General features: G+C 28.6%; 1 long non-coding RNA gene across 1 annotated transcript; it reads right to left on the bottom strand.

Annotated features, from left to right (window-relative positions):
• Window positions 1–2836: 2836 nt before the first annotated feature.
• On the bottom strand, window positions 2837–4028 carry LOC119689884. The gene is made up of 3 exons (XR_005253506.1): window positions 3993–4028; window positions 3109–3187; window positions 2837–3027 (listed from the first exon to the last, which is right to left on the bottom strand). It is a non-coding gene; the product is annotated as an uncharacterized LOC119689884 (long non-coding RNA).
• Window positions 4029–15956: the final 11928 nt, after the last annotated feature.

Below are 15956 nucleotides of genomic sequence, written 5' to 3' on the forward strand. Positions count from 1 at the left end.
TACTCTCTGCTCTCTACTCTCTATCTTAATTCATTGAAAGGTAATAATTTACAAATCGATACAATAACTTTAATGAACTTAAATATATATTATAAGATAGAATATTCTCTATTTGAAATGTTGGTTAACAGTTGTTCTTCCATATATTAGTATGTTGTTAATATTAATTAATTAATATTAAATTAATTAATGTGTTATAACTAACATATTAGTAAAAAATATAATATACAGTTTAAATAGAGAACATTTTTATGTTATTATATGTTATATTATTATATATTTAAGTTATTTTAATCTAATGTATAAAGTACATCGATTTATAAATTATTACCTTTTAATGAATCTTTAGATTTAGATAGACGAGTTCCTTATAAATAAATAAAATTAAGTATTTAAGTATTAATGTATTTATAAATTATTACCTTTTAATGAATTTTTTGGAAAATAATTTTTTAATTTTAAGTCAACGGAATTAATTAAATAAGCAACTGTAATGAATATTAAAAAAAAAACAAAACAAACAAGAAAAAATAATTAAAAAAATGATATGTAAAAAAATTCAAGAACAAATAAATAATATGAAGAAATCAACTAAACAGTTTTTATTGTATTTATCATAAGCAATAGATATAGTCAAACTTTCATAACTTGAAGTACCATTTTGCAAAGAAAAGGTTTGATGTATGGAGACATCGAGTTAGAGAATTTTTTTATAAGTTTTTTATTTTTGAAAGAAACTAGAATTACATTGGATCCAGTAATTTATAGGTATAGTGCTCAATAATACGTACCGTCATCTGTAGGAAAGCTTGTTATACAAATTTCATTGCCAAGCTCAATATAATTGTAAAAAGTAGCATTGGAAGTTATTTTATTTACTTTAAACCACGCTGTCAGCGACTGGCATTTGCAAAAAAAAAGCAACATAAGAAAACAAAATTAAACATTTGATTTGGAAAAAGGGACTTCCCCTAACATCAAAATGGATACATACTTGAAACAAAAATTTGACTTATACAATGCACTTTTCTGTGTTCTTATTGGCACGTAACAATATTTTTTTTTCGAGTTTTATTCGAAATTTAGAAGTTCGAGCTATGGAAGCAGAATTGTGAGTAATTTGTTCTCAAAAACTCGTTTTAGTTCGAGTTATTGAATATTCGAGTTATAGAAGTTCGAGTTATGGAAGTTGGACTGTATATCATATAAGGCTTACTCAAACACTTAAACTAATTAAATCCAAATTTTATATTCAGATTTCATAACTCTATTTAATATATTTGACATTAGTGGATAAGTAGGTAAAAGATATGTTTATAATGAATGTAGTGCCAGCCAGCCAGAGCCAGCACTGCATTTTAATTAGTTATTATGAGTTAATTTGTTTACAAAAAATGTATACTTTGATTTCTTTTCATATTATATGTACTAATATACTACAGAGGCGAAGATTTAATTAGGATTGTAGAGTCAAAAAATTGTGATGATTATATATATTAATGTACTAGTCATTTATTTAATTTGTACAAAATGCTTACTATTGAATTGTTTTCAATTTGTTTTCCGATTAGTTCTTATTTTCCTAATGTTCGATTAACTGAACTATATCTTGTAATAAAAAGTGTGTGATAAACAATAAATCTGTGCTTTATATGTTGTTGCAGCCCAATGGAATCTGAAAGCAGATAACATGTAAGGATCACAAGACGAATACATGTGTAAGGGAGTGAATGGGTGTGTAAGAGCTAAGCGGGTAAAGGAAGAGAGGGGGAGGATAAAATTAAATAAAGCAGGATTCAGTCGAAGAAACCTAGCCACCTCAAGGGGTATGAGTCTAAAGGTTGATTGGACTTAAATCAGTGTATGTATTAGACCAAGAGAACAGATGAGCGACGTCATGGCGGGTAGAGCTGCAGTTTGGCCACACATTAAGAATAGACGTGTTTGTGCGTGACAAGTAACTGTTTAGCATATGGCTATATTCTGATCTCAATTGAGCTAGGATAGTTCTTGTTGCACGGGGGAGCCTATGTTCATCTTGGGAGATATTAGGCGGAGGCCTACTGAGGACTTTGTTGGGAGTTAACCTAGGTCTCGAAGAAGATACTGCATCGCTATGGAGTGCTATTAGTCCACGTTTGTATTCGACCTCACTGATGTTAGCTCCTTTGCAATATTGGTCGATATGGTTATGGAAGGGGGTTAAGGATCGACGGAGAGAGCCCGGAGAGAGGGCTCTACTAGCCATGTCCTTTGCATGTAGCACTCTATGATGTTAGTTATTCAGGATTGATATAAGTTATCAATTATGTAGGTCCAAAAAATTTTTCATCAGTAAACAAGTAAATATGTATAAATAATGAGTATTATGATTTAGTTTTTAGTTTTATGTATTTTGTAAATTACCAACGTAATTGCAAAAAACTAAATATAAAATAAAAACAAAAAAAAAATTTAAATGAAAAATCTATATAGTATATATATAAAATAAACACAATGTATACAAAATATATGCACAAAAAAAATCGGTTATAACTTCTGGCAATTCTGACTTTTAAGAATTGTTATAGTAGTAGTGTTATTACTATAAAAACTATTTCTATAAAAACATAATTTTCGATTTTGGTTGATTCTTTAAAACTGTTCCAAAATCAGGACATCAAGATAGAAGTCTCGAAATAATTCAGCGTAATGAAAAGAAAGTTTTTTTTGATTAGTGGAAATTGCTAGAGATATATATATCATATATCAATTATTTATTTATAAATTCAGTTCAAAGATGAACATAACAAATAGAAGACTCTTAACAAATTATCATAACGAACGAAGCATTTGTTTATTTTCTTTTTGCCAGTCATCATGGATATAGAAATAGATAGTACTAAGATAATATAACTAATTTTTAATTTCGTTTATTAATTATTGATTTATTAAATATGTTCTGAGATCAGAGCACCAAAATACAAAGCTCGAAACATATTGCAGTTATGGGCAACCGCTTCTGCTTTCTTTTTATATCCATGGAAACTGGAAATATGGAAATTGATGGTTTTATTATATCACACTATTATTATAGATAAACAATTTAAAATTTTTTTGATTCATTACATTTGTTTTATCAAAAGGACACCAAAATAGGAAACTTCAAGGAACACCGCTTCTCTTTTGATTTCTGTCCGTGGGTTAACTATAAAAAATATTCATATATTAACTGCCAACAATTTGTCAAGTATTTTTTAATGTAAGGTTGTTAGCTAAATTGATCCAATCCACTGTCATCGTTGTGATTGAATGAAGTGAACTAGAATTTTATATTCAATAGACGGCATAACGACTTCTTCTATGTTGTAGGTAGGGTCTAGAGTTGTTTAATGTGGTTAAAAGCTCAAGACCACAGTGACTTAAAACACAAGTATTAAGATAATGTGCCGATAAATGCCTGATAGGAAAATCCTTTTGGTAAGGCCCAAGGTCTACCCATATATCTGTTAATCTTTGGGTCACAGCACCCGATGTGAATACATACCTCCATATTGAGGAAAGTAAAATACAATCATTCTTCCCGCGTTAGTTTGAATATTAATCACAGCCATTACAACACTGCCAATCTCAATTGGTCAGGACAGCCGAAACTGCGGGCACTGTTGTAGGAGGGAAGTAAGATGGTTTTCATACTCTGGGGATTACAAGCAAAAGCAAGCTAAATGATCCCCGTGGCGTCGCCAAGCGACTATTGCATTTGGTATTTAGATGCAGAGATTTGAACTCTAATATTCATTAGTATTGTAAGTAAATTCAAGTGTGTTTTGAAAATATTTTTTTATATTGTCAAATTGACATTAAAATAAGCAATATTTTTTCACGCATTTAATTAATTATTGAATATGTCAGAGGGGAGAAAAAAATTTATAAGGTGCCATATTTCAAATTTTAAAGAACAAGCGAAGGATTTTTCGATGATACGATCACTTATGTCTAATTTTAATACTTACATGTAATGTAAATAGATATTATAAAAAAGGCTCCAGTCAACAAAAAAAAAAAAAAAAAATAAAAAATAAAGTTCGTGGCCATGTTCTGTAGAAGAAGCAAATAAATATATGTACATTAAAAATAATTTGCATTAAATCTAGTCTTAAGTGCGAAGAGAAAATATTCAATATTTCACACACACTTATAAAAAATTTAAATAAAAAATTATACTTACACCATAAGCCAACATAACCCCAATGAATCAGAGCGAACAAGAGCAGGAGGTCATATTCTTCTTCGGTTACATCAGGTGGCGGATTAATTAGAAACTCGAAGAGAGTATTGGATAAATCATCTGCTTCGTCCAAAAGCTCATTCTCAAGTTCCATGATTTGGTTTTCAGGCATATTTCTGATTTAAAACTTAATTAGAAACCAGGACAAAAATTTCAGTTAGCGATAGATTTAATATAAATTTTCTTTAAACATATATATGAAAAACTGATTTTAAATTTCAAAATGTTGCTTAGTTATATTCTTTTACAGACAAATATTTTATAATACAATTAAATAAAATGCATTTTAAAATTATTTATTGATTTCTTATAGTACTGTTCATCGGCATTTTTAAGCCTGCCCAAAGGCGATACATACGCTGGGATATAAAAAATGGATTTGAAGCATCAAATTTTTTAATTTTATTAATTTAACTAAATGAACTAAATTTGACTTTTCTTTATCAAATAATGGTTTTAGCGTCATGGCTCTAAAATAGCGATAAACTTTATGACTAGAGTCACGACTAGAGCCGCGGTTATAAATGGTGTGGAGATTACGGTCGCACTCATTGTAGTAATAGGACAAGTATTGGATGGCTTTGTATCGCCAGGCTTGAATGAAGTCTTAAGGGAGGTTATTGGGTATGGAGACGTTAGGAGGGAGGTCATGGTGCTGGGTGAGGTACCCATTTGACAATGGTGCTCGTCAACACGAGTGATCTTGGCATTGTCATAAAGAACAGAGTTGGGAAAGTGCTTGCCGTCAAATTTGAGCTTGTAGTTGGTGCAATCCTGAAATATTATTGGTGCAATTATTTGTAAATAATTTCTTTTGAAACTGCAAGTAGCAAGGGTTGAAATCATACCCTCCCAAATTCAAAGCTCAGAGTCAGTGATTAACGTTAAAAATTAAATTTAATATAAAATTATAAACCCTTGGTACTTGAAGTCTCAAAAAATTATTTATAAATAACTACTTATATGAAATAATTCCACGACCACTCATGATGGGTATTTGGCAATACTCGAAACATATGTATGGTCAGTCAAAAATACAATTAATTAAAAAGAAACAAGAAATGTTTGCTGTTGCAGTTTTCTATTGTTCGTCAAAACCTCTCTATTAAATACAACTGTTATTATTTATTATTGATAATTAAGAACTTAGTCTATCTACATAAGATTTCCACATATTGTGATTTCCGAAAATGCATTCCAAATCATTGAAAGATTTTTTGGTTTTTCTTGTTAATACATCTGAGTCAAATCATTTTGGCTGATCTTTGCCTCTTACGCCTTGAGGTTTCCATTGTAAGGCTGGATGTGCTATTTCGTCAGAGTTTTTACGAAGAGTATGTCCGATCCATTTGTACTTTCTCCATCGGTAAAGACTCGGGCAATTTTTATTACCAGAAAGCGCCGCCAAGCTCCCAGAAAATTAAAGGTAGAAGAACAAGAAATAGAATGGGCCGATACTCTCAAATACCTAGGCATAACCTTTGATAACAAGCACTCCTGGAAAGCACATTTCAAGTTCAAACGAGCTCAAGCTGCCCGAATATTACACTCCCTTCACCCGCTCATCAGCAGCAAAAAGCTCAATATAAAGAATAGAGTTAGCATATTTAAGCAAATTATTAAACCAGGACTACTCTATGGCAGTATAGCGTTTTGCCAAGCGCCAAGCTCAACTTTAAAAATTCTACAAAGAGGGCAAAATATTGCCTTAAGAAAACTGGTTAACGCCCCATGGTATGTAAGAGGAGCTGATATCCACAGAGATCTGAGAGTGGATTCAGTTGAAAAATACATTAAAGATCGTGCTCTGAAACTATTCAATACAATTGACAGTCACAATAATCCAACTCTCAGCATCCTAAAAATACAGCGAAATTTGATAAACACAGGCAGGTACAAAGATATCAGATCCATCATATTATAAAGCCCCGTAAACCCCCGTATTTAGTGTGACTTAAAATTGTCCACAGATAAAATAGAGTAAAGGTGCTGATTCACCAACTCAGACATCTGAATATCAAATCCATCGGTTTTTGATTTGCCATAAACGTTCATTCGATATAGTACGCAACCATCTGTTGACGCAAACATCTGTTGGCAAAGGCTTGAAGTTTTTTAGCTGATTCTTGTTTTAGATGCCACGTTTTGCTGCCATAGATTAAAACGGATTTCACGTAGGCACCGAAAATTCCAACTTTTGTTTCTTTTTTAAGTGCGCTATTCAACCACACTCGTGACAATCTGGCAAACACACCTGTTGCCTTGGATATTCTGCGTTGAATATCAGCTATTTTGCCACCATCAGGTGTCAGGATACTATCCAGATATTCGAACTCTTATATATCATCTACGGCTTCTTCAGATAATTCAAACTATGTATTGTTGCGCACGTTGATTCTCATGGATTTGGTTTCATTGTGTTTAGTACTTATTAAATCAACATCATCAGCATATGAGAGGTCGCCTAATTTTGTGTGTCAGCTTTCATACTCAGTCCAATGCAGTTATAAAAATTCTGGATGGTAATAGGAAGTTAAATACTTCTTGGAACAAATTTAATGCAATATGCCAAATTTTAGTTAACCAATTTCGATGGTGAACCATGGAACCAATTCCTTTGAAAGATGTAGAAAAAAGAGAAGATCCATTCGCTTACTGTCCCTAGCGAAGCATCACATTTTCACTGAAAGAAAAGACGCAACTATGGCAGATGTAAGTAAATTTGTAATAGTGTGCGTGTTAAGGCTGTAGAGACAGTTTTATATAATATTTATGAAGTTTTTTTTATTTTATTAACAATAATTTTTAATCTCTTCAATCCAAGGCAGGAATGCAACAAGAACAAGGTACAATGTAGTGTATGTGCATTGTATATTTGTAAATAACTATAGGCTACAATTTTTCAGCGATTCTCGGTACTAGTGGTCAAAATTAACATAAAAGACCACAGCTGGTATACGTTCTAGAATCACCTAATAAATTGCAAAAGAATTGAGAATTACTATCTCAATGTATTGAATATGTGTCCAAAATAGTAGAAAATCTAGAGAAAAGAATTTCTAAATAGTTTTCTAAATAATCTCAGACATTAACCTTGCTAACAGAGTTGAAAATCGGATATCTACTTTAATTTTAATTTTTTTCAAATAACTCAAAATTTCCAGCAGTTAATATTTGTATAAAATTAAAAATTGTTAAGTATTTTAAGTACTCGTAAAAAATGTTTATATATATAAATTTAATTTTAAAAAGCTATTTTTACAACAGATTATATTTAATATGTCAATTATATATATATCATATAACTAACAGAATCGTCTATTAATTACAGTTTTAAAATTAGATTAATAATAATATATATTACTTTATTTTTTTTTCTTAACACTTATCACAAATATTAATTTTTGTGACTTATTTCAAGACTGAATTACAAAGATAGATATAATAGATTTATATTTTTTTAATATAGAAAAAAATGTTGTGTGTAAAATTAATTTTGCAACATAAGACAGGTTTCTCACCTTAACACATTTTCGTTCAAGGGGTATCAGTTGATTCGCCAGATCAAATAACATAGTAAGAAGATTCCATATGTTTTGATTCAATGGTCGAAGGCAAAAGGATGGAAGTCAGATGAAGGCAGGAATATGTTGAATAATACATGGAAAAAATTTGTTTTGCTTTAGTATTTACATAGAAAATATTGTGATTATATAATTTTAATTACATTGTAAAATAAACATAAGTTATCTACATTAGTGACACGACGAGTTTGTTTTGAAAGAGAATCTTTAATGCAAGTGGAAGTAATCCATGTACTAAATGGGGGAAATGATCTTGATTGGAAAGGATTGATTAACTATATTACTAGTGCTTTGAAATAAAGAAAACTAATTATAAACGCATTCGATACTTTTAAATTAAAATTTAAATAAAAGTCATTAATTTTTGAACTCTTTATACTTTTATTTTAAGCTAGAAGGCAAATTTATATAAATCCAACACTTCCTATCAAGTCAGTGTTGTATTCTTTATTTTTTTTGAAAATATTTTAATACAAAAATTATCTATATATCTATCTATCTATCTATATTGGTGACAAGTTTTTAAAGTATTTCTAAAGTTACATTAATTAGAAATTTTAGGTGAAATTATTACTTAAATATAAAAAGAAACACTTGTCAGAACTGTATAGTTCATATTATTTGTAGATTGAATTGTCAATGGGAGATTCGTTCCCTTATTTTTCAATCGAAAAGGTTGGTAAAGGCGTTGCTTTTGGTTTCGATAGTTTTGCTAAACTACAATAGTTTCTTCGTCACAATGAACCCAAGGTCCATCAGGTTTCTGAAGCGTTGGGTCATTATGGTTCACCACCAAAATTGGTTACATAAAATTTGGCATATTGCATTAAATTTATTCCAAGGAGTATGTTACTTCCTGTTACTATTCTGAATTTTTATAACTGCAATGGACTAAGTATGAAAGATGACACAAAAATTAGACATTACTTTGTTAAGCTGTAAGTACGTGTGAATTGTAAGTAAATTGTAAGGTAGCGTGCATTCGAGTATTCACTGGCTCAGCACAACTGCTAAGTATATGCCCGCATAAATATTTCAACTAAGTATGGGAATGAAATGTTAATAAATTATACGGCATTAACGAACCCGTGTACACACTACAACTCAGTTCTTTTTATCGTATATAAAGATATTTAATAAACAAGCAAATTAATATGGATGTAAATACGTATATGTACAGATTTCCCATATGTGATTATACCATACGTTCAAACAAGGTATAATAGTTGTTAATTGTTGAGATGCATAATAGCAAGCTTAATCGTTAATGATTAAAAACATACTATTTACAAACTCTGCTTTAGTTTTAAATGGATTTCCAATACGTGAGTTTGATGGTTATTTAAATTTCCTTTAAAAATTAAATAATTGAATTAATTATTGAATAAATTACATAATTTAAAGTATACATTACTCAACAACACAAAATTACGTTATTTATTTTTAAAAGTAGTTGATCCCAAAATATTAATGAAGCCAGACGAAAACTAAAATATAATTACATATATGGATATGTAGCGTTTAGCAAAGCTTCAAACACAACTATTCGCTAGCTAGAAATTGCACAAAGCCAGGCTCTGAGAAGACTTTTCAAGGTACCATGGTACATTAGAACGAATGATATCCTCAGGGACCTCAAGATTGATCCCATCAAAAAATACATAAAAGATAGAGCCCTGAAATTATTTATGAAAACTGAGAGACTTACTAACACCGCGTTATCAAATCTCAGAATGGTTACAGGCTGCTCGGGGAGATATGCAGATCTGATATTGCTAAGTCTAATGAAATATTAAACAATAATTTAGTCAAGGCATAAAGACGTGTTTTGAAAATACCTCGAGTTAAGAAAGAGTGAAAGTGCTCAAGTGAACTGGCTCAAATATCTTCAACATAATTAATTATTATTATTATAATATATTAAAGATGTTTCACTCAATATAATATCTATTTTTCATCCTTTTATAGTCTATTTTCAAATGAAAACCAAAAGTAGTACTCATTGTGTGGCCCGTGACATGTTTTTAACGTACCACAATAAGGCAAATATTTTCTTGCTAAATTTTGTTAACTACATTATTTTAATAATTAATTTAATTTACTTAATTGACAAAGATTTCAGATATATTTATTCGTAAAACTGATTCAAAACAGTCGTATCCAGTGCCGTAAGACATTACATTAGAAATCAGATATTTTTTATGGCAACAACTAATACTAATAAGGTTGATGTTGATAGAATTATAAAAGATAAATTAATGAAGAATTAATAAAACCTATCAACCTCCAACCTATTCAATGATTTGAATTGGCTTGCGAACTTATCTGGTCTGGACAATCCTGCTTTATAGCATAAAAGTTGGGTATGTGTTAATGACAATAATTTTAGTAGTTATTTGATAATGTTTATTTGGTCAAAATGAAGTAAAGTAAAAAATTGCTTAAAAATAAATAACAACTTCTCTAAACGATTAGTATATGAATTCGTAACAAATCAAGACAGGATTTCCCTGATATTACACTATAATCACACATATTTTTGTATGTATATATATATATGTATATATATATGTACTATATACTATATAGTATATATACTGTTACTATACGGTGTATAGTAACAGAGGGACAAATTTCTAATAAGAAATTCGACAATATTTATTGATATTATAAAGAACATTATAACATTTCATTTAGGTATTCTAAACATTATATGGATTAGATTGGTTCAGAGTTCAGATACATTGGTACTCGGTTTTCCTTAATCTGGTTATCATATACATATTATATGTGTGCGCTATAATGTTTATAACATGGTGAAGAACGTCGTTGATCAATTTAGTGATTTGAATTTATCTAACTATACATGTTTTTCATTTATAGGCGCAGGTTTATAATTCGATTTATTCCTGTTTATTTACTTATTCATCTCTCTTTCATTGAGATTTCCAATGGAATTTGGAACATAATTTGTCCAAAACTACATAAATAAAAAATTCCCCAGGTTCCACATTATGTAAACAATAAGAACTCAGTTTTTTTTTCAGTATTTTTAGAACACAGTTAAATTGGGATATATCATTGTTATATCTATAATTAATATATATATTTATAGTATTTTAAGTTACAGTGTATAATACACAATGTGAGTTGTATTACCCAAATTTTTAGTTCGTAAGCTTTTGTTAGTTTATAATAAAGTTGGTAATGGAAATGGTGTTTGGGAGTTTCGAGTTAGGCTAAGGCCCCTATGCACTGTGACCAGTTTGATCTATTGTGCACCCCTTTGTATTTAGATGTTTATTATCTCGAGGAATCGAACCAGAACATTCGGAGGAGTTTTCGAAGGTCTTCATCCTCTAGTAGGTATGCACCTAAAATTTTGTTTCTTCTGTGGCTTAGTGCATCACAGTTGGTAAGCAGATGTTCAATAGATAATAAAGTTAGTCTGTAATACAATCCAAAAGCGTACGTTTCAGTTTGGTGAAGACATTACATTAATATTGCTGAGAAATATTATTTATCGTACATAAAATCGAACATAACATTTAAAAACAACTTATATATAAATTCTGAAATCAAATTTCCATTAAAAGTATATAACAAGCAATGAAAAAGATGATGTAGTATATTCACTGATGCCCCATGGTATATTAGGAATGAAAGTATCCATAGAGAACTATAAATTCCCTTAGTAAAAACTGAATTTGATAATATAAGAAAAAAATATAATAACAGAATATGTTAACAGAAAATTCTATATTTTCTTCTTATATTGTCAAATTCAGTTTTAAGTAAGGGATTTTATAAATCTCTGTGGATACTTTCATTCCTAATATACCATGGGGCATCAGTGAATATACTACATCATCTTTTTCATTGCTTGTTATATACTTTTAATGGAAATCTGATTTCAGAATTTATATATAGGTTAACAGAATATGTTAACCTTCAGCAAGGAATCTCGCACTTTTATCCATTACTTCCCACTTAAAAATAGTTGACCGTCCAGCCATTAATTAAAATTCAATAGTTTGAAGTACAACCCCACTCTTATTTTCGAGAGGGATTTTAATCGATGATCTACAATACTTATTTGTTATGCTTTTCGGACTTGTAATTGGAATATAACCATTGAGAAGAGTGGGTGAGAAGCGAATGCAATTTTGGTGTCCGTATTTATAAAAGATTTTGGAAATCATCTTATGTTAGTGTTTTTAATTCTTTTTTTGAAAAATTGAGTTCATGTACTTCTTTATCGGAAATTAATTTTAAATATAAAGAATAGTTCAAGTGATGTAACATATAGAACTATCGATTTCAGTAGAATTAATTTTATAAAATAAAAATCCTTTTTTTTTTGCTTTTTTGATTAATGCATATTCACAATTTCTTTATTTGTATTAATTTTTTAAACAAACATAAATATGTTAAATGCTATTATTACAATATTTTTTGGTTTTTGGTTTTTAGATTTACTTACTTTACACAACTTAGACTTTAAAAATGTTTCATTTTACCAATAAAGAATTATTTATTGTATTCAATTCTATTTTATTTATATTTATTTCCAAGTTCTTATATACGTATATTTATTTTAAGATATGAATATAATATATATATTGCATTTGTATTTTTTATTATTTATCTTATGTATAATAATTATATATACGTACATATATGTATATATGCTATATATTTTTACGTATTTTAAAAATTATGTACTTAAATTTACTTCACACACACACAATAATAATATTAATTACCTAATAATAATTTATGTATTTTTATATACCATATAATATTTATTTTTATTGTAAATTGAATTGATTTCATTTTCTGTTTTAAATTTTTATTTCAATTTTAATAAATTTCTCATATGAAATTTTATATGTAATATTTTTCAGATTTCAAGATTTTCAGTTTTAATTCAGACTAAATACTTTTGTTCAAACAATTTTTTGTATTTTATACAAATCTAACATTTATTAATTATTTCAACTATTTCGTATATGTATACATATTTTATTGTTTATATTTACAAATATTATAATACTCGTATTATATAAGAAAACTGAAAAGTAAATAAGTCGAGTATGTGTTCGCTCGAGAAGGGGTGACCATGAGGAGGGGTGACCATGAGGAGAAATTAATATAATAAAAATTTTTAAAATAGAAAGAAATCAAATTAATCAATAAGAATTGCATTTACATATAATAATCAAATTAGCAATTTATTATAAACTATAAGCAAGGTTTTATGCAAGATAATTTACACTAATTACAGTAGCTTTACCTCATAACTAGTAAATATGTTTTACATAAGTTTGAAATGTCAAATCTTAGCTCATGGTGTCTACTTTCAAGAATACAGTATATATCCAAACAGATGAGCACTCTAAAATAAGAGAAGTTAAAACGCTCTTCCAAAATGTGAATGCGAAATGAAGTATCATAAGAGCGTTCATAAGAGTCACAAAAGGAGCTCAAATTTAGAAAGTCTCTAAATGATGTGTAGTGAAAATCGTTTATGAAATATAGAGGAGCTAACATAAGAAGTCTTATTCACACTCTCTAGAAGTGGAAGAGATTTTAACGATTTTGAAGCATTTGAGATAAAAGAAATTTATTATTACAGAATTTGCAATCTAACACCTCATGTTAGCGGATTCAATAAGAACTAAAATTATATAAGCATGTACTATACCTATATACTATTTAATAAATAAGTGTTCACCAGTTGTAATATACCTAGTCAACAATTATATTACTCTAATCGGACGATTGGTTATATTATCAACTGTAAACGACTTTCTGAAGCAAACATAACTTTATATATAAATAATGTGCCCTTTTAGTGACCTTTCAAAATGTTTTAAGATCTTTAAGTTCTGTGATAATTTCATATAATCACAAGCTCTCAAGGGACTTAGATGTTTTCAAAAGATGTAACTAATATAAAGTTATATTGAAAACACTTTCATAGCAATGTAAAGTGAGTGCCAACATATCGCCCACCATAAGCTCTGGATCTGCAAAGATTAATTGCTTTTGTCAAGTCAGCAGTTGGATTTTTTTTACTATCTAATATCCGGGTGTATGGTGACAAAGTGAAAAGAAATCTCTACCGGCACTAAAACCAATCAAAATAATGCTTTTTAATCTTATAACTTTTTAAACTGGTTTCGTTACATTAGTAGTTTTATTTTTTTTTAACTATTGTTTGACAGGCATAACAAGACCTAATGTCTAATTCTAGCAGCCTGCAGTATATTGCTCTTGTAGAACATCTATTTGTTAAAAGTGTTATAAAAGATTCAATTCTTATGTCTCTGAGTTTTGTGAACTATTTTTTTGCGTAATATGTAAACACATTTCTTAATATATATCATATATATTTAAAAAAAAAAAATGTATATATATATATATAAATACACATTATTAAAAAATACTTATATTAATTTCAGAATGTCACCTCTAAATGTTGAAACAAACCATGAATATAAATTTTCTTTATTTAAAAAGTTAACAGCAGGCAATTTATAAAGATTTCATATTATAATTGAATAAAAAAAAATATATTTATATACATTGTATTTAAAATAGTTTAAAAGTAAAATAAAATTGAAAATGATAAATAGTATTAAAATAATATATATGAAGATTTTAAATTAAGGAAGACAATTGGCACAACACTAATGCATAATAAATTATTTATTTAGTTTTTATTATATTCAAAAATTTATAAATTCTTTTTTATATTACTCTTTTTTTTTAAGCATTATCAATTTATTATTTCTCATATACTTATAATTAAAACCTACGCTCCATAAAAGATGGTTATGCAAATTTCATGCAAAAAAACGTTTTTAATTATATATAAAGTCAGGCGTTTGAATAACTTAACATAATATACCTATATGTTTTCAACATTCAGTAACAATCTGTTAAAGACGGTGAGTCCGTCCTTGAATGCCATCTGTAAGGTTAGATTTTTACAAACATTGCTACTGACTTTATGCCGCAACTATGTGGCAAATGTCACGCCTAACTGCTGTACAACCGAAACCGAGGGCATAGGATATTCTAAAATCGGCGAATGACCGATTACAAAACTCTTAATTGCATAGAACTATTACTATTTTCTATATATTTTATCTATATATTATATATATATCTTATTCATATATTAAGTTTTTACCTTTGCTCCGGGTTATTTTGATTTTTTTTTCTATTAGTTTTATTTATATATATTAATCAAACATATACATACATTTATGCATTTTCTACTTTTGAGCATTCGAGCGATTCGATATATATTCAATATTAAAAGAAATCAAATTTTTTTATTTTAAAACAATTTGCATAATGTTTACACATATATAACTTTTACATCAATTTTTTTTTAAATCTTTTTATCTTAGTAAGAAATTATTCTTTAAGCTGTCAAATTTAAGGAACTCTTTACCGCTGGATTCTGTAATTTCAAAACTCAATTGAATTGAATATTACATTTTAAATTTTGTTTATAGCCAAATGGGAAAGTAAATCAAACCAAATTTCAAATGAGTACATTGTCTTTTTAAAAGTATTATTTGGAAATTTTGCGTCTCTGAAAAATATATTAAAGTTCCTTCCTTTGATTTTATGTGTGCTACTTATGAAACCCAATCATTGCAATTAATATAATCAGTAAAATTACATTAAACACATTATAAAACTGGCAGGACTCTCTGACTGCAAATGGATGGATGAGTTACGCCTCTTAATACTTATTTAAATAAGTCATTTTGTCTTATTAGTTTCAGATATATTAGGGCTACGACTTGAAACTACTTGTTAACATTGACAACAAAAATAACACAATAGTTGTATAAGCCCGTGCCGTTTAGTCATATTTTGGGGTTGCAGAGCTGCAATTGGTATGGTGACCGGTAAATTGTTATCATAATGGGATAACTCGAGGACACATACCTGTCCGATGCTTAAATTACCAAGAGCAGTGAATAAATTTTGGAATTTTATTATTCCAATTTTAAACTGGAATATAAATCAATCCACAATAACCGTAAATTGCAATTAAGCTCTTAGGCAGATATATGTGA

Source organism: Teleopsis dalmanni, chromosome X, assembly GCF_002237135.1.
Source record: "Teleopsis dalmanni isolate 2A chromosome X, ASM223713v2, whole genome shotgun sequence".
In the NCBI taxonomy this organism is placed as follows: Eukaryota; Metazoa; Arthropoda; class Insecta; order Diptera; family Diopsidae; genus Teleopsis; species Teleopsis dalmanni.